This window comes from Musa acuminata, chromosome BXJ1-6 (genome assembly GCF_036884655.1).
Source record: "Musa acuminata AAA Group cultivar baxijiao chromosome BXJ1-6, Cavendish_Baxijiao_AAA, whole genome shotgun sequence".
NCBI classification, from domain to species: Eukaryota; Viridiplantae; Streptophyta; class Magnoliopsida; order Zingiberales; family Musaceae; genus Musa; species Musa acuminata.
The window spans coordinates 1,757,946-1,779,483 of NC_088332.1; the positions used below are offsets into that span (position 1 = coordinate 1,757,946).

The 21,538-nt window shown below is 37.5% G+C and overlaps 1 protein-coding gene and 1 pseudogene across 1 annotated transcript in view; one reads left to right on the forward strand and one right to left on the reverse strand.

The window, feature by feature from the left end:
• Positions 1–21,538, forward strand: part of LOC135675550 (uncharacterized) — a 104,709-nt gene that overhangs the window by 36,334 nt on the left and 46,837 nt on the right. The gene's annotated exons all lie outside the window — the stretch shown is intronic.
• On the reverse strand, positions 1,820–19,828 carry LOC135677599 (beta-hexosaminidase 3-like; annotated as a pseudogene).

Consider the following 21,538-nt stretch of genomic DNA (forward strand, 5'->3'; position numbering starts at 1 on the left):
TCACATATTTTTAAGCTTTTAAAAGGGCCAAAGAGTCATTTTTTCAATTTTGACCAATATAACATGAATTTACAACTATTTTGTACTAAAAATCACTTATATGTTATTAAAGAACGTTTTCTAAAGTTTTGAAATAATTTTTTTTTGAGACAAAGTTACACTATTTTCAAATTTTTAGGTTTTTATTCAAAAATAGTGTAATTTAGGTCTAACTATTTTAGAAATATCCAAAATTTCACAAAACCTTGGAAATAATATATAAGACCCAAATGATCATTTTTCATTTTTAATATTTTAAAATAATAATTTCATGTCATTGTTGAGACAACCTAATGGTTAGTGCATTGTTGCAATATTAATTGATGTAAGGTTCGACTACATGTTTGAGTGTCTTATAAATTGTTTAATGTAATAATTTTTTAAAACATATGGTTATTAATTTTTTAAACCTTTGAAAAGCTCAATTTATACCTTTTTTTCAATTTTGATATTTAAAGTGAATTTACAATTACTTTAGGCCAAAAACTAGTGAATATTATCGTCGTATGTTTTCCAAAGGAGTTGAGTTACATTGTTTTTTGTTCTCATTTACAAACAATATTTCTTCATTAAAAAATAATGCCAATTCAGTCAACTATTTCAAAACGATCCAAGATTTAATAAAACCTTAAAAACATTTTTTAAAGGCTTGAAGAATCACTTTTTCTATTTCAAACTTTTAAAATAGATATTTTCAACTTTCAAAATAGATATTTTCACTGATTTTAGTCCTTAAAACATTTGCGTCAATTTTTTAGTTTCGACTAATTTGAAAAGAATTTACGATCACTTAGGCCAAAAATCACTTGTAAATTATTAGAAATTTTCTTTCTAAGTTTTAATTAAAAAATTGGATACTTGAATTACAATATTTTTAAATAGCATCGGACTATTTTTGAGTCATATTATAAAAAATGTAACCTCAGTTTCACTGTATTCAAAAAATCATTAGATTATGTTTCTCTTATAAATTTGCATTCCTCCAATAACATTCAACTATATTTCATCTCTTGTTCCTTAATCCTTCAGTAACTTTGGTTGTCTGACAAGCATAAAAAAAAAGGTGTATCTGTCTGAAAATTGCAAAGAATTTTAGTGAACTTCTATGATTCATAGAGGTTTATCCATCACTCTTCTCCTAATCTAGCTTACAAAGTCATAACTCATATAAGAAGATCTTACTCAAATACAAAGAATTTAGTATGACTCTAGATAACACCTTTTAACACTAACTCAGATAAACTTTAGATTATCTTCCAACATTATGTAATTTCTTTTACAGGTTGAATAAACATGGAATGAATGAATCTCAGAGCGACAAGTATTTTGTTTTGAGTGCATAAAAAATAGCATTATCACATGGATATGAAGTCATCAATTGGTATGAATTGTATGTCCTCGGTTGTTTCTGCTTTAAAACTTGTGTTCCTTGATGAACAGGGAAGAGACTTTCAACAACTTTGGGAGTCAACTCAGCCCAAAAACTGTGGTTCATAACTGGTATTTTTTCTTGATCTGCCATGTTTGTTCTAATTGGTATCAAGCAATACATATGCTTTCAAATATGTCAAATGTAAGTTCTCATCATTAATGATAAAACACACATCAAATGTTAATTGTTTGGATAATAAAACACAACAGGACAATCTTCTATAGCTTCCAGAAACACAACTAAGAAAGGATAGGAAAGAGATGAGAAATCTGACTGCTGAGAGATTTTAACTTTTTTGTTGCTAACATCATAGAACTAAATAAGAAGAAGATGCAAAGAACTCAGATATCAGGAAAACTAATTTGTTAATCTTAAACATGTCAATGATCGACAAAAAGAAACATTATGTCACATTGCTCCACAGCAGAAATTTTATTTTTTGGGTTTGCTTGAATGACACTAATCAGCAAGATTTCAGCAGAAACTGATTAACTATTGTCGTATAAATACTAATTTACCCCCCCATAAAGGCCGGCAACAATGGCTGATCCTCTCTTAGCGTCATGCAAGCACTGCTGTCGATGATCTTAATGGCTGTTCACTGCTTGTAGCAAGAACCAGGGCCCAATGGAGCAGTTCTACCAGGTCCTGCTACCGGCGCAGCAGCAACCCCCATTTGGTTGAGCAAACATCTGAATCTAGCCAATCTTCCTGTGGCTTGCCTTGGGTCCTTCGCTAGTTTGTCAAGAGGAGTCCACAACCTCTCTTTGGAAAAAACAAACCGATTGCAGAATTCAGTAGATTCACGAAAGATGATCAGAAACACTTAATTAACAATGGCGTGAATTTTGACAAACAGTTTATACAAGTATTGATCTTTATCTCTGCTTTTGATACTACACAATACATTTTTCAGATATGAGTAGCATGCATGTTGAAGAAGACAACTTGATAATATGATTCTGTCGAAGTAAGGAGACAGCAGAGGTAGCACTCGGCTGGTTTGGTGCAGGTTGGTTATTCTTGAATCTTTCATATGAAAAAATTAAGTAGAATTATTTACCTCTATATCATAAATCTTGTATTGGCAAGTTTGATATTCTATACTACCACAGTACTTTGGATGCACAAGAAGATATCACTTGTTCTACAAACATGCAAGTTCAGATGTACAAAAGATGGTGGACTCATGCTGAGTTTGTGAATTTGTCAATGCACACATCTAGTGTCAGACCAATAAAGATATTACCATTTTGAAATGTTCAATTGATCAGTATGCGAATATGCATGGACTGATGTTTCCTGTCTGACTGAATGCCGATATTGGAACATATAGTTCGATAGCGATACAATACCATTACTTTTTAATTTGTTTTTCTATTTTATTCAATTATATATATACTGGTCTTATATTGGTTGGGTAGGTTATGGAAACTGATATCTAACCGAGATTTTAATGCTTAGTTTTCGCCAGAATTACCTGCAGCAGCTGCAGCACGAGGCCAGATGGTTTGCTCAATATCAGAGGCATCAATACTTTCTCCCCACATGCACACCTCACCACCAATGACCAATTTTTGCTGCTCAGGCGTGGAGATGTTTGTAAGGGGCTCATTCATGTAGAACTTCTGCCATGGGACATCCAAGTGATCCAAGTACCACTTGTCCTGGTTGCTCACAATGCATATCTCAGTCCGGCCACCACCACCTTCTGCGCTATTCCACCACCAAGCCTGCAAGCACACAAGGAAAATTGTCTTATGACATTGATGACACCAACACAATCCATCCGGATCGGTGTACACATAAATAAATCCAAATTTCCAACATGCATTCTGATTTTTCTTTTTTTTTGGGGGTGAGGATCTGGGAGAGGAAACACATGTGGTTTCTGAATAAAGTAAGATAGTGTATCATCATAACTTTTTGTTTTGACTAGACAGATTGGACAAAGAAAAAATGGCATCAAGAGCATAATGCAATTAACATTCTATAAGAAATAATGATCTGATCTCATTGGATGATAAGTTTGTGCTGCATTAGTTTGTTCAGTTTGCCATGCTGACGAGAAGATGGATACTGAAAAAGCAAATTGTTACTATACATGTACAAAGTCAAAGATTATAAATATGTTTATTTTGACTAATATTAGACATTTTACAACATCAACTACAAGTATGATGAATGAATGATGGATGGTCTCTGTTCCCACGTTTCATCATGGTATCACTGATTACATGAGGGTTGTTAATGACCACATTTATTATCCAAAAAATCAACTTTTGATGTGTGTTTTATCATTAATGATGAGAACTTACATTTGACATATTTGAAAGCATATGTATTGCTTGATACCAATTAGAACAAACATGGCAGATCAAGAAAAAATACCAGTTATGAACCACAGTTTTTGGGCTGAGTTGACTCCTAAAGTTGTTGAAAGTCTCTTCCCTGTTCATCAAGGAACACAAGTTTTAGAGCAGAAACAACCGAGGACATACAATTCATCCAGATGTAGAATTCATACCAATTGATGACTTCATATCCATGTGATAATGTTATTTTTTGTGCACGCAAAACAAAATACTTGTAGCCCTGAGATTCATTCATTCCATGTTTATTCAACCTGTAAAAGAAATTACATAATGCTGGAAGATAATCTAAAGTTTATCTAAGTTAGTGTTAAAAGGTGTTATCTAGAGTCATACTAAATTCCTTGACACCGTTGCTAGGCTTCCGGTGGCTGGCCTTGTGCCAGCCCAGAGCCTGGTAAGACCCGAATGCCTTCTCGCAGACTCAACGACCCGAATACCGAGTGAGAGGCCAACAATGGCAGGCGATGAGTATCGGACCCTCAGCCGTAGAGCGCCAAGTACTCTTTCTTTGTCGATGCCAAGTACCGGACCCTCTCAAACCTGAAAATATATATATATATATATATATATATATATATATATATATATATATATATATATATATATATATATATATATATATATATATATTGTGCATAATGAAATAGCAAAAGTTTTACCATGACACAGGATAACACAGATTTAAACTCCTCATTCCATTCATAGATTTAACATAGTATCATTCATTCATACAAAATAAAAACATACTCCTACATATTACAATATTAAAACATACCATAACATTTACTCAAACATTCACATACATAAATAAAAAGACTAATTTAAAACTACAAACTACATAGTGCTATTAGCAAAAGATGCTGTCTAGGGGGGGGGGGGGGGGGGGGGCAGCATTTCAGGCGGCGAGCGCAACAGTCTTTGGTACTTTGCCTTGTGACTGTCATGGATATAATCAATAAGATTAGCAATATATAAAAAAATAGAATGACACCCTTAGCCATCTCTTACAAACAATCACTCGCTTGTACTTGGTCTTGTACTACGACAACCATTTTATAGACGTGAACTCACTCCCTCTCAAAAGCCAACTCGTGAGGTGATACAATAACATTACTTTTTAATTCTTTTTCTATTTTATTCAATTATATATATACTGGTCTTATATTGGTTGGGTAGGTTATGGAAACTGATATCTAACCGAGATTTTAATGCTTAGTTTTCGCCAGTATTACCTGCAGCAGCTGCAGCACGAGGCCAGATGGTTTGCTCGATATCAGAGGCATCAATACTTTCTCCCCACATGCACACCTCACCACCAATGACCAATTACTTTCTCCCCACATGCACACCTCACCACCAATGACCAATTTTTGCTGCTCAGGCGTGGAGATGTTTGTAAGGGGCTCATTCATGTACAACTTCAGAGCTCTCAGCTCTTGCACTTCCTTTTGCAGGAACTCGCAGTCCACCTCTGTTTGCTTCAACTTCGTCTTGAGATTAACCCAAGCATTAACGAGATCAGTATACGAAGGTCACAGCATCATCACACCTAATTAATGGCCGGAGAAAGAATACCTTGCTCTTCGGTTCTGAAACCACACTTCCTCTTGCCTTGGCCTCAGGTTGAGTTGTTTGGCCAACGCCAGTTTTTGCTTCTGTCATCACGTAGGAGAAGCAGACCCATGTTAGCAACGATTGCTACACCATCATGTATCGGTAGTCACCGAAGGAGAAGAGGGAATTAAGGGGATGAGGGTGTTGTGCTCCTTGAAGCTCTCCTCGAGGATGGTGGACTGGTCCTTGGAGAGGAGGAGAGATTGTTGCTCTCCCCATCCAACGACGTCATCGCCTCGTTGGGAGAGCTCGCCCCCTCCGACGACGTCATCGCCGCCGCGGCAGTGACGCTGCCGACACTCCCGTCGTTGTGGCACCTCTTGTGCCCCCCAGCGCTTGCCCCAAGGGAAACGTATTCAGGCACCCTGAGCACCCTGCCGCCACCGGAGGCTGGAAGGAGGCGCTTGCGCTAGTCATGGAAGAGCCCGAGGCGAGGCTTCCTCGACATTGCTGTTAGGCTTCCGATGGCTGGCCTTGTGCCCGGCTAGGGCATGATACGACCCGAATGCCTACCCGTAGACGGAAGGCCTGTACTCGAGCTTCGCCAGCCAAGTCGGAGGACAACAATGGCATGCGATGAGTACCGGGCCCTCATCTGCGAGCGAGCACTAGGAGGCAGAGCGCAAGTACTCCTTTGCTGATCGAAGCGCTTGGGTCCGAGGGAAAATCGTTCCATATCAAACCTGAAAAAAAAAAACGAAAAAGAAAAAAAAATATATTGTGCATAATGAAATAGTTGAAAAAAAGAAAGTTTTACCATAACATTGTTTACGAGGAGAGGCACGCCACCTGTAGAAGGCGACGTCTACTAGAGTCGAAGGCCACCACATATAGGGCGAGTGCACTAGCAACTTCATGAATATGCCAGCAAACCCATATCCGAGAAACTACACACCATAAGCCATTTTAAGTTGTCACTTCTTCAAAGGAAGTTGGGAAAGATCAACTAGAATTAACTAAAACATTCGAAGAATTCAGCATCATATTATTACTTTTTCTAAAGAATAACTAATGGTTTTTTTTTTACACCGATTTTATGATAACAAAAGAAATCACCTGAATCGATTAGTACCAGCAGTATGGCCGGCAGTAACGGGATATCCTTGTGGTAGATCTTGGATATGGTTAATATTTCAAACCCGGCAGAAGCACTTACCCTGCCGGCCAACATGGTGGTCGCCACATGTTCTTTCAAGTTGAAGGGTCCCGGATTCAACGAGAAACTCCAGTTTGTGTATGGCATTCTTATCACTTTGTTCGGTAGCATGTTAGCCATTAGTTTCCCAGCAATGAACACCATCATGTTGATGCAGATTGCAGACATGTGAAAAATTGAACATTTGCTGTCGGTAAAAGGATAATGCTGCACTTACGGACCCGAGGATGCAAATGGGGATTCCGATAAGCCATGTTCGGAATGTCAAGACCTGCAATGTGTTATCATCTGTTGGTGGGACTGTCAACCGAACTTGCTCAATCGGAGAGTCATCCAGAATCGAAGAACCTGAAAGAAGAGGAGAGGGAGGAAGAAAATGAAAAAGAATCATATAAGGATGACAGTAAGAAGTCAAAACGAAAGATGTCAGGGCATATCACCTTCTTCATCGGCCATTTGGTAGGACTCCTATTAGAGAATAAGCTGTAAATTGAGAAGATATAAAGGATCAAAGCATCTCTAAATATAGTGGAAAGGATTAATTGTCCAACAATTAATAGAAAGAGTTGTGATTCCGTTGCCAAATATACTTTTATTAGTTTTAAAGGTGTCGGTGTGGCTGTGATAGTTAAGGGAATTAAATCTGTCAGTGATCCCAAAAAAAAAATGTAAAAAATCGTGAACTGGATAGTGGGAATATTCTATATTAAGTGGATTGGCGTTGGTACATTATTGCTTTCAAAATCTTTTTTCTCTTTTTCTCACCTGGTTATTGATGGCAACGTCAACACCGGAATGGCTGACGAGGAAGAAAACGAGAGGAAACGAGGTGTGAGGCGATTGGGAGAAGATATTGGTTCATGCAAGCTAATATTTCATTCCTCAGAAAGGTGTGAGGCGATGGGGAGAGCAACGAGGTCTTTTTTTTCTTTTTTTTTCTAACAATTATTTTTTATTTATTTACACACACGTTTCCCTGTGCCTCGAGCTCGCCCCCTCCGACGACGTCATCGCCGCCGCGGTAGTGCCGCTGCCGACGCTCCCGTCGTTGCGGCACCTCTTGTGCCCCCCAGCGCTTGCCCCAAGGGAAACGTCTTCAGGCACCCCGAGCACCGGTGCACCCTGCCGCCACCGGAGGCGCTTGCGCTAGTCGTGGAAGAGCCCGAGGCGAGGCTTCCTCGACGCCGCTGCTAGGCTTTCGATGGCTGGCCTTGTGCCCACCCAGGGCCTGGTAAGACCCGAATGTCTTCCGTCCGGAAGGCCTGTACTCGAGCTTCCCCGGCGGTGCCGAGTCGGAGGACAACAATGGCAGTACCGGGCCCTCACCCGAGGAGGCAGAGCGCCCCTCCTTTGTCGGCGGGTGATCGAAGCGGAGGGAGAATCACGTATCAAACCTGAAAAAACGAAACAAGCAAAAAAAAAAACAAAAAAAAAACATATTGTGCATAACACAGATTTAACCTCCTCGTTTCATTCCATTCATAGTATCACTATACAGAGTAAAACGCTTAATCACAGCCATATATTACAAAAGTAAAGTACAACTCCAAGAAGTTAATCACACATCCCACTAGATAAGATAACCTAAGTTAACGAGGATGATTAGATAATAATAAACTACATAGTGCCATTAACTGACGCTGGATTTGGATGACAACACAGCAGTTTTTCGGCACAGCAGTCTTTACCTTCGCCAATAAAAAACATTAAAATAATCATTATAAACAACATAAAAATAAATAGCATCACACCAGCCATCCTTCGCACGCTACTACTTCACAACTCGTACTCGTTGTTGTACTATGCGTACCATTTTATAGACAATGATTCGACCTACTCCCTCTCAAAAGCCAACCCACCCGTGAGCTGACAGTGCCAGCCCACCCGTGTTATCCCGTGTCATGGTAAAACTTTTGCTATTTCATTATGCACAATATATTTTTTCTTTTTTTTTTCTTTTGTTCTTTTTTTTTTTTCAGGTTTGAGAGGGTCCGGTACTTGGCATCGACAAAGAAAGAGTACTTGGCGCTCTACGGCTGAGGGTCCGGTACTCATCGCCTGCCATTGTTGGCCTCCCACTCGGCATTCGGGTCGTTGAGTCTGCGAGAAGGCATTCGGGTCTTACCAGGCTCTAGGCTGGCACAAGGCCAGCCACCGGAAGCCTAGCAACGATGTCAAGGAATTTAGTATGACTCTAGATAACACATTTTAACACTAACTCAGATAAACTTTAGATTATCTTCCAGCATTATGTAATTTCTTTTATAGGTTGAATAAACATGGAATGAATGAATCTCAGGGCTACAAGTATTTTGTTTTGCGTGCACAAAAAATAGCATCATCACATGGATATGAGGTCATCAATTGGTATGAATTCTACATCTGGATGAATTGTATGTCCTCGGTTGTTTCTGCTCTAAAACTCGTGTTCCTTGATGAACAGGGAAGAGACTTTCAACAACTTTAGGAGTCAACTCAGCCCAAAAACTGTGGTTCATAACTAGTATTTTTTCTTGATCTGCCATGTTTGTTCTAATTGGTATCAAGCAATACATATGCTTTCAAATATGTCAAATGTAAGTTCTCATCATTAATGATAAAACACACATCAAATGTTGATTTTTTGGATAATAAATGTGGTCATTAACAACCCTCATGTAATCAGTGATACCATGATGAAACGTGGGAACAGAGACCATCCATCATTCATTCATCATACTTGTAGTTGATGTTGTAAAATGTCTAATATTAGTCAAAATAAACATATTTATAATCTTTGACTTTGTACATGTATAGTAACAATTTGCTTTTTCAGCATCCATCTTCTGGTCAGCATGGCAAACTGAACAAACTAATGCAGCATCGGACCAATAGGACCAACGCTGAACATTAGCGCATCGCACAAAGTAGCTCACGTCGTTGTCGCGGGCACTCACCTCACGGGTGGGCTGGCTTTTGAGAGGGAGTAGGTCGAACCATTGTCTATAAAATGGTACTCATAGTACAACAACGAGTACGAGTTGTGAAATAGTAGCGTGCGAAGGATGGCTGGTGTGATGTTATTTATTTTTATGTTGTTTATAATGATTATTTTAATGTTTTTTATTGACGAAGGTAAAGACTGCTGTGCCGAAAAACTACCGTGTTGTCATCCAAATCCAGCGTCGGTTAATGGCACTATGTAGTTTATTATTATCTAATCCTCCTCGTTAACTTAGGTTATCTTATCTAGTGGGATGTGTGATTAACTTCTTAGAGTTGTATTTTAATTTTGTAATATATGATTGTGATTAAGCGTTTTACTCTGTATATTGATACTATGAATGGAATGAAACGAGGAGGTTAAATCTGTGTTATGCACAATATGTTTTTTTTTTTTTTTTGCTTGTTTCTTTTTTTCAGGTTTGATACGTGATTCTCCCTCCGCTTCGATCACCCGCCGACAAAGGAGGGGCGCTCTGCCTCCTTGGGCGAGGGCCCGGTACTGCCATTGTTGTCCTCCGACTCTATTACTTATGGTTTCCAATAACACATGATCATTGGCCATTGAAACGTGACCCATAGAACCACGGTGTTTAGGCGGATGAACATTTATACGTCGCACGAAGTACTGGCTTTGCTCAGGTCGCTGTCGTGGTCACTGTCACCTCACGGGTTGGCTTTTGAGAGGGAGTGAGTTCACGTCTATAAAATGGTTGTCGTAGTATAAGACCAAGTACGAGCGAGTGATTGTTTGTGAGAGATGGCTAAGGGTAAGGGTGTCATTCTATTTTTTTATATATTGCTAATCTTATTGATTATATCCATGACAGTCACAAGGCAAAGTACCAAAGACTGTTACGCTCGCCGCCTGAAATGCTGCCCCCCCCCCCCCCCCCCCCCCAGACAGCACCTTTTGCTAATAGCACTATATAGTTTGTAGTTTTAAATTAGTCTTTTTATTTATGTATGTGGATGTGTGAGTAAATGTTATGGTATGTTTTAATATTTAATATGTAGGAGTATGTTTTTATTTTGTATGAATGAATAATACTATGTTAAAACTATGAATAGAATGAGGCACCCCGAGCACCGGTGCACCCTGCCGCCACCGGAGGCCGGAAGGAGGCGCTTGCGCTAATCGTGGAAGAGCCCGAGGCAAGGCTTCCTCGACACCGCTGCTAGGCTTCCGATGGCTAGCCTTGTGCCCGCCTAGGGCTTGATACGACCCGAATGCTTACCCGTAGACGAAAGGCCTGTACTCGAGCTTCGCCGGCCAATTCGGAGGATAACAATGGCACGCGATAAGTACCAGGCCCTCATCCGCGGGCGAGCACGAGGAGGCAATGGTCATGAGTGATCGGAAACCGTATCGAGGAACCTCATGGTCAGGTAAGTCTCGATCGACTGCACACTTTGTCGTCACCACCATCAATAACGCATCCGGCAGATCTCGTACAAGCAGGGGGGGCCGCGGAGGTCCACCTTCACAAAGATAAGGGCTATGTGGTGCTTCGAGAGTGAGGGTAATAACAAGGGAAGTGGGTGCCTCAAGCCACGGTCTTGATGCACCTGCGGACAAGCCCAACAATCTCCTTCTCCGGCTCGCTAACCATCTCCGCAACCTTTATTAACAAAATTAAAGCATATTCCTAACACTTAATCACACATCAAAGATAGATAAATAAAAACAATAATTATCATCATTAAGATAAGCAAAATTAAGACAACTAGAATCGCACCTTGGCCATATCTCACACACCACGATCTAAGAAACCACTGCCTCTCAAAAGCTCACCCGTGATTCCACTGTCTCTCAAAAGCTCACCCGTGAAATGATGATGACCGTGATAGTGACTGAGCAAAGCGAGCAAAATACTTCGAGCAACGCGCAAATCTTCACCCGCGTAAATACCATAAGCCAGTATTAATGGGATTCATATGTTGATCCTATGGGTCCCGTTTCAGTCGTCAATGGTCATGAGTGATCCAACAATAACTAACTAACTAACTAAATCATCAAAATTCAGCAACCATATTATTTATTACCTCTTCTTTACAAAAAAAAGAATAAATAATTATTTTTTTAATACCAATTTCTCAATACTAGAAGAAGAAATCACCTGAATCGATAGCACCAGCAGCATGGCCGGCAGTAATGGGATATCCTTGTGGTAGAAGATCTTGGACATGGATAATATTTCGAAGCCGGAAGAGGCACTTTCCGTGCCTTCCTTTAATTGGGTGGTGCGTGACACATCCGTCCCATAACGATGATGATGCGCCATTACCCGCTACTTACTTTGTGGCGAAGCTCGCATCTAGATTACATAATATGTGGCGCTATTCGTGTCATGCTGCCCTGCTCCTTCTCTTCATCCCTGATTAACGTATGCCTATGAACGTATAAATGTACATACACGTCACATCCTTCGAGTATGCTATTATGGACATGGGAACGGAATAGCTATGGCATTTCCATTATGTACATTGGAAGTAAGCAGAGGGACCGCGCAGCAATGGTTGCCATTTCCATTTGGAAATTCAACCCCTCTTCCTGTGCTTCTCTTACAGCTATGTATATGCACACTGCTCTCTCTCTTCCTGTACTTCTCTTACAGCTATGTATATGCACACTGCTCTCTCTCTTCCTGTGCTTCTCTTACAGCTATGCATATAAAAAGAGGGAGGGAGAGAGTAACCGCACCTCCACACCTCGTCCCAACTACTGACTGAACCCCATACCTTACCCTTCCCATCTCTTTTCTCTCAACCCACCATTGATGCCCTTCAATTCATGCCAACCACTCTCTTCTGAAGAAAGAGAGAAGTTCCACTGCCATCACTTACTTCCCCTACTTGGGAAGGACACAAGCTGCAGCGGCGTGTTTATTACCCTCACCCTCGAAGCACCACACCGCCCCCATCTATGCGAAGGTGGACCTCCGCGGCTCCCCCTGTTGCCGGTTCTGTCTATAAAATGGTTCTCATGGTAAACACCGAGTGCAAGTGACCGACTGTGTGATGGCTAAGTGTTTGATATTATTTATTTTTATACTAATTATGGTGCTTATTTTTATAATGACAGTTTATGGAAGAATGACTAGAGAAGAAGAGTGTTGTCTGCGTCATCTTAGTTCCTGCCTAGACTAATAGTACTATGTAGTTTATTATTGTAATCCTGCTCATATTTTTATTTATCTATCTTTATTTAGTGGATGTGTGATTAAGTATTAGGAATGTGCTTTAATTTTGTAAGTGGATACTATGAATGGAATGAAATGAGGAGGTTAAATCTGTGTTATGGTAAAACTTTTCTTTCTCAGTTATTTCTTTATGCACAATATATATATATTTTGTTTTTTTATTTTTTGTTTTTTTTTCTTCTTTCTTTGGTTTTTCAGGTTTGATTCGATCACCTGGGCGGGCACAATGCCAGCCATCGGAAGGCTAGCAGCGGCGTCTAGGAAGCCTCGGCCTCGGGGCTCTTCCACGGCAAGCGCAAGCGCCACCGCGGCGGCAGGGTGCACCGGTGTTCGGTGTGCCTGAAGACGTTTCCGTTGGGGCAAGCGCTGGGGGGCACAAGAGGTACCACAACGACGGGAGCGTCGGCAGCGGCAGTACCTCGGCGACGATGACGTCGTCGGAGGCGACGAGCTTGAGGCACAGGGCGTTCTATGAATCATAGAAGTTCACCAAAATTCTTTGCAATTTTCAGACAGATACACCTTTTTTTTATGCTTGTCAGACAACGAAAGTTACTAAAGGATTAAGGAACAAGAGATGAAATATAATTGAATGTTATTGGAGGAATGTAAATTTATAAGAGAAACAGAATCTAATGATTTTTTGAATTGAGTGAAACTGAGGTTACATTTTTTATAATAGGACTCAAAAATAGTCCAATGCTATTTAAAAATATTGTAATTCAAGTATCCAATTTTTTAATTAAAACTTAGAAAGAAAATTTCTAATAATTTACAAGTGATTTTTGGCCTAAGTGATTGTAAATTCTTTTCAAATTAGTCGAAAAGGACTAAAATCAGTGAAAATATCGATTTTGAAAGTTTAAAATATCTATTTTAAAAGTTTGAAATAGAAAAAGTGATTGTTCAAGCCTTTATAAAATGTTTTTAAGGTTTTATTAAATCCTGGATCGTTTTGAAATAGTTGACTGAATTGGCATTTTTTTTTTAATGAAGAAATATTGTTTGTAAATGAGAACCAAAAACAATGTAACTCAACTCCTTTGGAAAACATACGACGATAATATTCACTAGTTTTTGGCCTAAAGTAATTGTAAATTCACTTTAAATATCAAATTTGAAAAAAAGGTACAAATTGAGCTTTTCAAAGATTTAAAAATTTAATAACCATATGTTTTAAAAAATTATTACATTAAACAATGTATAAGACACCCAAACATGTAGTCGAACCTTACATCAATTAATATTGCAACAATGCATTAACCATTAGGTTGTCTCAACAATGACATAAAAATTCTTATTTTAAAATATTAAAAATAAAAAATGATCATTTGGGTCTTATATATTATTTCCAAGTTTTTTCGAAATTTTGGATATTTCTAAAATAGTTAGACCTAAATTACACTATTTTTGAATAAAAACCTAAAAATTTGAAAACAGTGTAACTTTGTCTCCAAAAAAAAATATTTCAAAACTTTAGAAAACGTTCTTTAATAACATATAAGTGATTTTAGTACAAAATAGTTGTAAATTCATGTTATATTGGTCAAAATTGAAAAAATGACTCTTGGCCCTTTTAAAAGCTTAAAAATATGTGAAATACTTATTTGATGATTTAGGCCTTTGTAAATAGTTTTTTATGTTCTTAAAAATTAGAAAATAAAAAAGAGTTAGACCTGACTTTTACTCTTTTTGAACAAGGTTATCCTATATTTAAATAGGACTAAAATACTCTGTTGAGGTCTATCCTATAGAAGTACTCAAATTGGATCAAATAAAAGTACAATGAACTTTATTTGAAATCGGACTTTAATGAACTGCTTTAACGGTTAAAATAAATATTCATACCTATTTTAAAGGCTTTTTGGATGGGGTTAAATTGTTTTCTAGTCTTCGTAGTCTTTTTGAATGACATTAAATGCTTTTTTTTTAAATAGGATTAAAAACAATGCAACCCTAGATTTAAAAAATGTAACTCGAGTCTCCAAAATTTTATTTTTATTATTTTATAAAAACTTTTTCAATAAAATTTAAGTGAATTTATACCCGACATAGTTTAAATTTACTTCAAATTTTATAAAAATAAAAAAAATGATATAAATTCAACCATTTAAGGGTTGAAATCAGTGAAAATGCCTATTTGAATGACTTAGAAATAGGAAAAAAATACATATAGGCCTTTGTAAGTCATTTAAAAGGAATTCTAAAATTTCATAAAATATAGAAATAGTGAGATCTGAGTTATAAAATTTTTGAATTGAGTCGCACTATTTTTGAACTCAATAATAAAAACAATGCAATCATATTCAAAAATCGTGTAAATCAAATCTCAAAAATAATATAAGCAAGGACTTCAAAATTATTTTCTCAAAACATTAATCTCATGATATTCATTTTTTGTGACCCAAAGTGGTTATTAATTCACGTTAAATTGGACAAAATTTTAAAATGAGATAAATTCAATATTTTAAGGCTAAAAATCGTGGAAACATCCATTTTAAAAGCTTAAGAACCAAAAGTGGCCATTTAGACCTTCCTACATTATTTCCATAGTTTCCTAAAACTTCAAAAAAAAGAAAAGAAAACTAGCACCTAAGTTATGTTCTTTTTTAATGGGATTATACTATTTTTTAATAAAGTTAAAAATTGTGTAATTTTGTCCAAAAAGAGGTCATTTGGGCCTTTGCATATCATTTCTAAGGATTTCTGAGATTTTAATATTTTTTTTTAAAATGTGATATCTGAGTTATATTTATTTAAAGTGAGATTACACCATTTTTTTAATAGGACTAAAAAATAATGTGACCTTGTTCATTTTAAAACAACATAAGATAGGTCTCCAAAAAATTTTCTCTCAACTTCGAAAAATCTTCTCTAACAATATTTAGATGTTTTTTTTGCTCAAAGTGGTTATAAATTCATGTTGAATTAGCCAAAATTAAATAAATACACAAATTAAACCTTTTAAGGATCGAAATCAGTGAAAATACCAATGTTAAAGACTTATCTTAATTACACTTTATTTATTAGGATTATACTATTTTAGAATAGGTTTCCAAAAACAATATACCTTGTTTGAAAACTATGTAACTAAAAAAACATTCTCTAATAATATACAAGTGGTTTTGGGGTAAAGTGGTTGAAAATTCATCATAAATTGGCCAAATTTATAAAATTAACACAGATTCATCATTTTAAGGGTAAAAAATAGAAAAAATCATTTAAGTCTGTGTAAGTCATTGCCAAAGTATCTTGGAAATTTGATAGTTTTTGAGAAAAGTGGATCATGAGTTATTCTTTTTTAATAAGATTATACTGTTTTTAATATGACTCCAGAAATAATATAACTCTTAGTCTCGAAAATAATTTTTTAATAGAACTTCAGAAAAATAATATTTAACTGGTTTTTTAGATCAAGGTGGTTGTAAATTCACCTTAAACTAGGTTAATTTAGATAATGACAAATTCAATCTTTTAAGGGCTTTAATAAGTGAAAATACCTATTTTAAAGACTAAAATTAGAAACATAGGTATTTGTGCTTATAATTTTTTTAAATTTCCTAAAAAAAATTTAATGGGGTTAAATTTTCTTTAATAGGAACCTAAAGATAGTATAATCTCATTCAAAAATAGTATGATCCAGGTTTTAAAAGGATAAAAATTCAGAAAACCTTTTAAGATAATATTCAAGTGATTTTTTGGCCGAAGTAGTTGTAAATTTAACTTAAATTTGATAAAATTAGATAAACAAAACAAATTCAAAATTTAAAGGAATCAAATTATGAAAACACCTATTTTGATACCTTAAGAAAATGATGATCATTTAGAACTATGTTAGTCATTTCAAAGTTATTCTAAATATTTGATAATTTTTAGAAAAAGTGAAACCTAAGTTTCCTTTTTTTTTTTTCAAACTTCAAAAACCCTTCTCTCATGATATTTAATAAGTTTTTGTTCCAAAACAATTATAAATTCACTGAGTAAGAAAATTTGCTTAAGCGTAATCATCAACTTGTTCCTCAAGAGAGGTGGGCAAAGCTGATACGAAATTTGAATGGAAATTAAAGGCTGAAAATGTACTATAAAATTTAAGTCCCAAAGAAAGACATGGGCATTCTAATGAATGTAGATAAACGATGAAGTTGTCTTGATAAAAACTATTAGAGGTAGAAGAAACTATGATCTATGCCATGAATAAATTCTATAAAGGTGAAAATTTGGGTTTGTAAGGATACATACCATTCAATTATACGAGGAGTGTTGGTCCAGCAGCCTGAAATCCACAACAAAAGCGGTATATTATGCAAAAAAAAAAAAGAAACACTTGCATACTTCAAAATATTAAATTAAATTAAAGTTAAAAATATCACCTGGTGTGGCTTGGTATGAGCGGTATTTACCAATTCCATAACCTACTAGTACGTGGACCAGAGTAAACCGGATGGTATGTGTGGTACATGGCTTGTACCACCCAATATAGCTGGCATAGGATGACACTAACCTTTTTTCTTTTTTTTTCTTCAGATCTTTTTTTGAGACTCGATATGTCTCGGTCCAGTAACCAAAATTAAAACAAAACCTTTTGATTTGAAGTATCTAAACTTCTAAAACAATTGTTTCTTAAAGCCATCTTTTGCTATTTGTATGAGACATCAAATGAAACATGAATGGTAGAAAAACAAAGTCCGAAAGGAAAACATGAAAAGTGACTTTGTAAAGATCAAATGTCAAGAAATGACCCAAAAAGAAAGTTAAATCAGTGAAGTAGTATTTGATAGTTTCCGTTGTCTCTAGAAGTTTCAAGTTTGCCCACCACTGACCATGATGACTAAAAAGAACATGTTGAGGCATAAACAAATGAGGTGCTATTACACTTAACAGGAAATGTATGAGCTTACTTGTGTTAACTTCATCACCCCCCCCCAAATGGACAAACCTGAACTTGAAAACCTTAGTGAAATCTGAAACATTAATCAGGAATTAGTCATTCATCTAACAACCATCATGAAAGATAATCTAACTTGCTTTTCTAAACTAAAAATAACATGAACTTTGAGAATAAATTCTTAGAAAAGAAGTCACATCAAAAGTATCAATTCACTGTATTGTATTCATCCAATATTATCAATTGCAGATATGATCAAACTCTGCTGTTAATCTTGTAGAAAGTTCTGGCTTTATTTGTCAGGTGCCTCTGGGAACCTGATTATTATGTGTGGCTAGTCTTGTTAACATCTAAATCACTGAAACCGTATTGTATTAGATGCAAACAGCAAGAAGAAGAAAATTTACCAGAAAGAATTCCTTCAATTACTTTGAATGTGAACTCTTTACTGACATCAAGTGGTTCTTGGCATTCAGCTGAGGGCCACAAATCAGGATAGCCCACACCCCTACAAAAGATAATTTATAGAGTTTTATCTGGGTTGTGTAATCACTCCCAACCCAATTCACAGAGAAAAATCAAATAAATTGAAAAAGAATATTGCATTGCAGAAAAGAAGACATCTTTGGAGATGCAGGCTATGATCACCAAGAGCAGTATGAGTTACTATAATAACAACATGATTTCTTTTAGTTAAAAATTCAAGAATTTTTAAATCCATACTACAAAATAAGAGCTAAAAGGCCTTTGGACTTTATCTACCATGAGAGAGCATGGCCGGGCACATCAATCTCAGCCAACACGTTTACTCCCCTTCTTTCTGCATGCCTGAAAATATTCTTGTTTAGAAGTACAAAAAGATTCAGTCATGAAGAAACTAAGAAGCACCATAAAACTCATACTGATATATAAATTACAGGTATACACATATGAACCATTTAAAAACATACACAAGTGCAGATGATAATTTATGCATGTGAGGCATCATACAGGAGCTTTTGTCCCCAATTCTTGTCACCAGAATGTATATTCTTAGGGGTTTGTTCAATGTTCATCAGAGCAGAGGGTCATATGTGCCACTAATATATGTGCATGACCACAGAGAAGAAGTAGGCCTGCTTAGCATGTAATTAAAACTTAAGTATATTTTAAGAAGTCTGATCATATGTGCCACTGATAAATGTGCATGAGGGGATGATGCAGAGACACTGACAACAGTAGTGTGATGGAGATTATATGGGTCATACATTGCAAGAAAAAATATTTCAACTGATGAAAGGAAACTAGACATCACATAAGAAAAAATAATTACTTTCTTCTTAGTTCAGATGTCTGTTACACTCAAATATATCTGTATGCAAACTTTTTGTCCTAAAAAGTCATATGCCTGTAATGATCTAGGTATAACCCTAGCATATTCACCATCTCTTGTTGAGAGCTAGGTACAGATGGCTGGTTAATGATCAGATCTAGGCCAGTGTGACAATCTCCAAGAACAAACATACCACAACCTTGAAAAGGATGCTTAAGTAGCCATTCATTGCTTACTGTGCGATTTCAAGAGCATCAGCCTTAGTATCTCGCTCAGAGTAGGAGTATGCACCAGCCCACAGTCTTGGATATGATGGTATCTCCAAGGGGAAGGATTGCTTATCCACCGCGCGGCTCGCCCGCGCCAGCCTTTGCCGCCACCGCCCTGCCCCCCTGCCCCCCGCGAGGACGTGTAATCCCCGGATGCCATTCGATTAGATTAGTATTAAAGATAGTAATTAGTGTGATGGGAGAGAGGCTCGTACGTCGCCACCGCTCGGCAGCCGGGTCCCCACGCTTGTAGCGTCGTTCACGGGTGGGAGGGATCATCACGGGACCTGCGGGGTCCCCACGCCTTGTTGCGTCGTTCACGGGTGGGAGGGATCATCACGGGACCTGCGGGGTCTCCACGCCTTGTAGCGTCGTTCACGGGTGGGAGGAATCATCACGGGACCCGCGCGGTCATTCACGGGTGGTGGCAGGGATTACGGGCGAAGGAGGGACGGCGAGAAAGGTGCCGAGAGGCGGCGCCGATGTCACGGTGTCCTCCTTCTCCGGCCCGCTAATCATCTCCGCCACCACGGTGTCCTCCTTCTCCGGCCCGCTAATCATCTCCGCCACCTTTATTAACATAATGATTGTGCTTCTTCGCATACACATACGCATACTTACTGAGGAGAATAAGATCACAAAAGGATGTCCAAAGTGCGTTAACTCAGAAACAGGAGATGATCGGAAAGAATGGAACACAAAAAGAAAAAGAAAAAAAAGAGAAGGAATACGGACGAGCATGAGGAGGGAAGGGGAGTGGCGGACATGGCAGCGCTGCTGTACCCCACCTCCCACATCTGCTCCCCCCGGGTCCCGCTACGCGTCGTACCCCCTGATCACCACGACCGCCATAAACTCCACCATCCTTATATGGCGGCCAATTTCTCCCTCTGTCCTCCCACTAGGCTCGATCACTTAGTATGCAGCAAGCAAGAGAAGAAGAAACAGAAACACGCCGCTGCAGCTTGTGTCTTTCCCAAGTAGGGGAAATAAGTGATGGCAGTGGAACTTCTCTCTTTCTTCGGAAGAGAGTGGTTGGCATGAATTGAAGGGCATCAATGGTGCTGCAAAAGAAGAACAAACAGAAACACGCCGCTGCAGCTTGTGTCTTCACATATGTATGTGTCTTTCCCAAGGAGGGGAAGTGATGGCAGTGGAACTTCTCTCTTTCTTCAGAAGAGAGTGGTTGGCATGAATTGAAGGGCATCAACGGTGGGTTGAGAGAAAAGAGATGGGAAGGGTAAGGTATGGGGTTCAGTCAGTAGTTGGGACGAGGTGTGGAGGTGCGGTTACTCTCTCCCTCCCTCTTTTTATATGCATAGCTGTAAGAGAAGCACAGGTAGAGAGAGAGAGAGAGAGAGAAAAAGAGAGCAGTGTGCATATACATAGCTGTAAGATAAACACAGGAAGAGGGGTTGAATTTCCAAATGGAAATGACAACTATGGCTGTCGTGGTCCCTCTGCTTGCTTCCTGTATCAGCAGAGTAGGGCAGCGTGGCATATTATGTAATCTAGATGCGAGCTTCGCCCCCAACAAGGGAGCCGTGTGGACGGTAAGTAGCGGGTAATGGCGCATCATCATCCTTATGGGGTGTATGTGTCACACACCACCCAATTAATGATAGTGATGGTGGGTGCACTTTGAAATTATCAAATATTTAGAATAACTTTGAAATGACTAACATAGTTCTAAATTATCATCATTTTTTTATGGTATCAAAATAGGTGTTTTCATAATTTGATTCCTTTCAATTTTGAATTTGTTTTGTTTATCTAATTTTATCAAATTTAAGTTAAATTTACAACTACTTCGGCCAAAAAATCACTTGAATATTATCTTAAAAGGTTTTCTGAATTTTTATCCTTTTAAAACCTGGATCATACTATTTTTGAATGAGATTATACTATCTTTAGGTTCCTATTAAAGAAAATTTAACCCCAATAAATTTTTTTTAGGAAATTTTTAAAAAAAATTATAAGCTCAAATAATTATGTTTCTATTTTTAGTCTTTAAAATAGGTATTTTCACTGATTAAAGCCCTTAAAAGATTGAATTTGTCATTATCTAAATTAACCTAGTTTAAGGTGAATTTACAACCACCTTGCTCTAAAAAACCAGTTAAATATTATTTTTCTGAAGTTCTATTAAAAAATTATTTTCGAGACTAAGAGTTATATTATTTCTGGAGTCACATTAAAAACAGTATAATCTTATTAAAAAAGAATAACTCATGATCCACTTTTCTCAAAAACTATCAAATTTCCAAGATA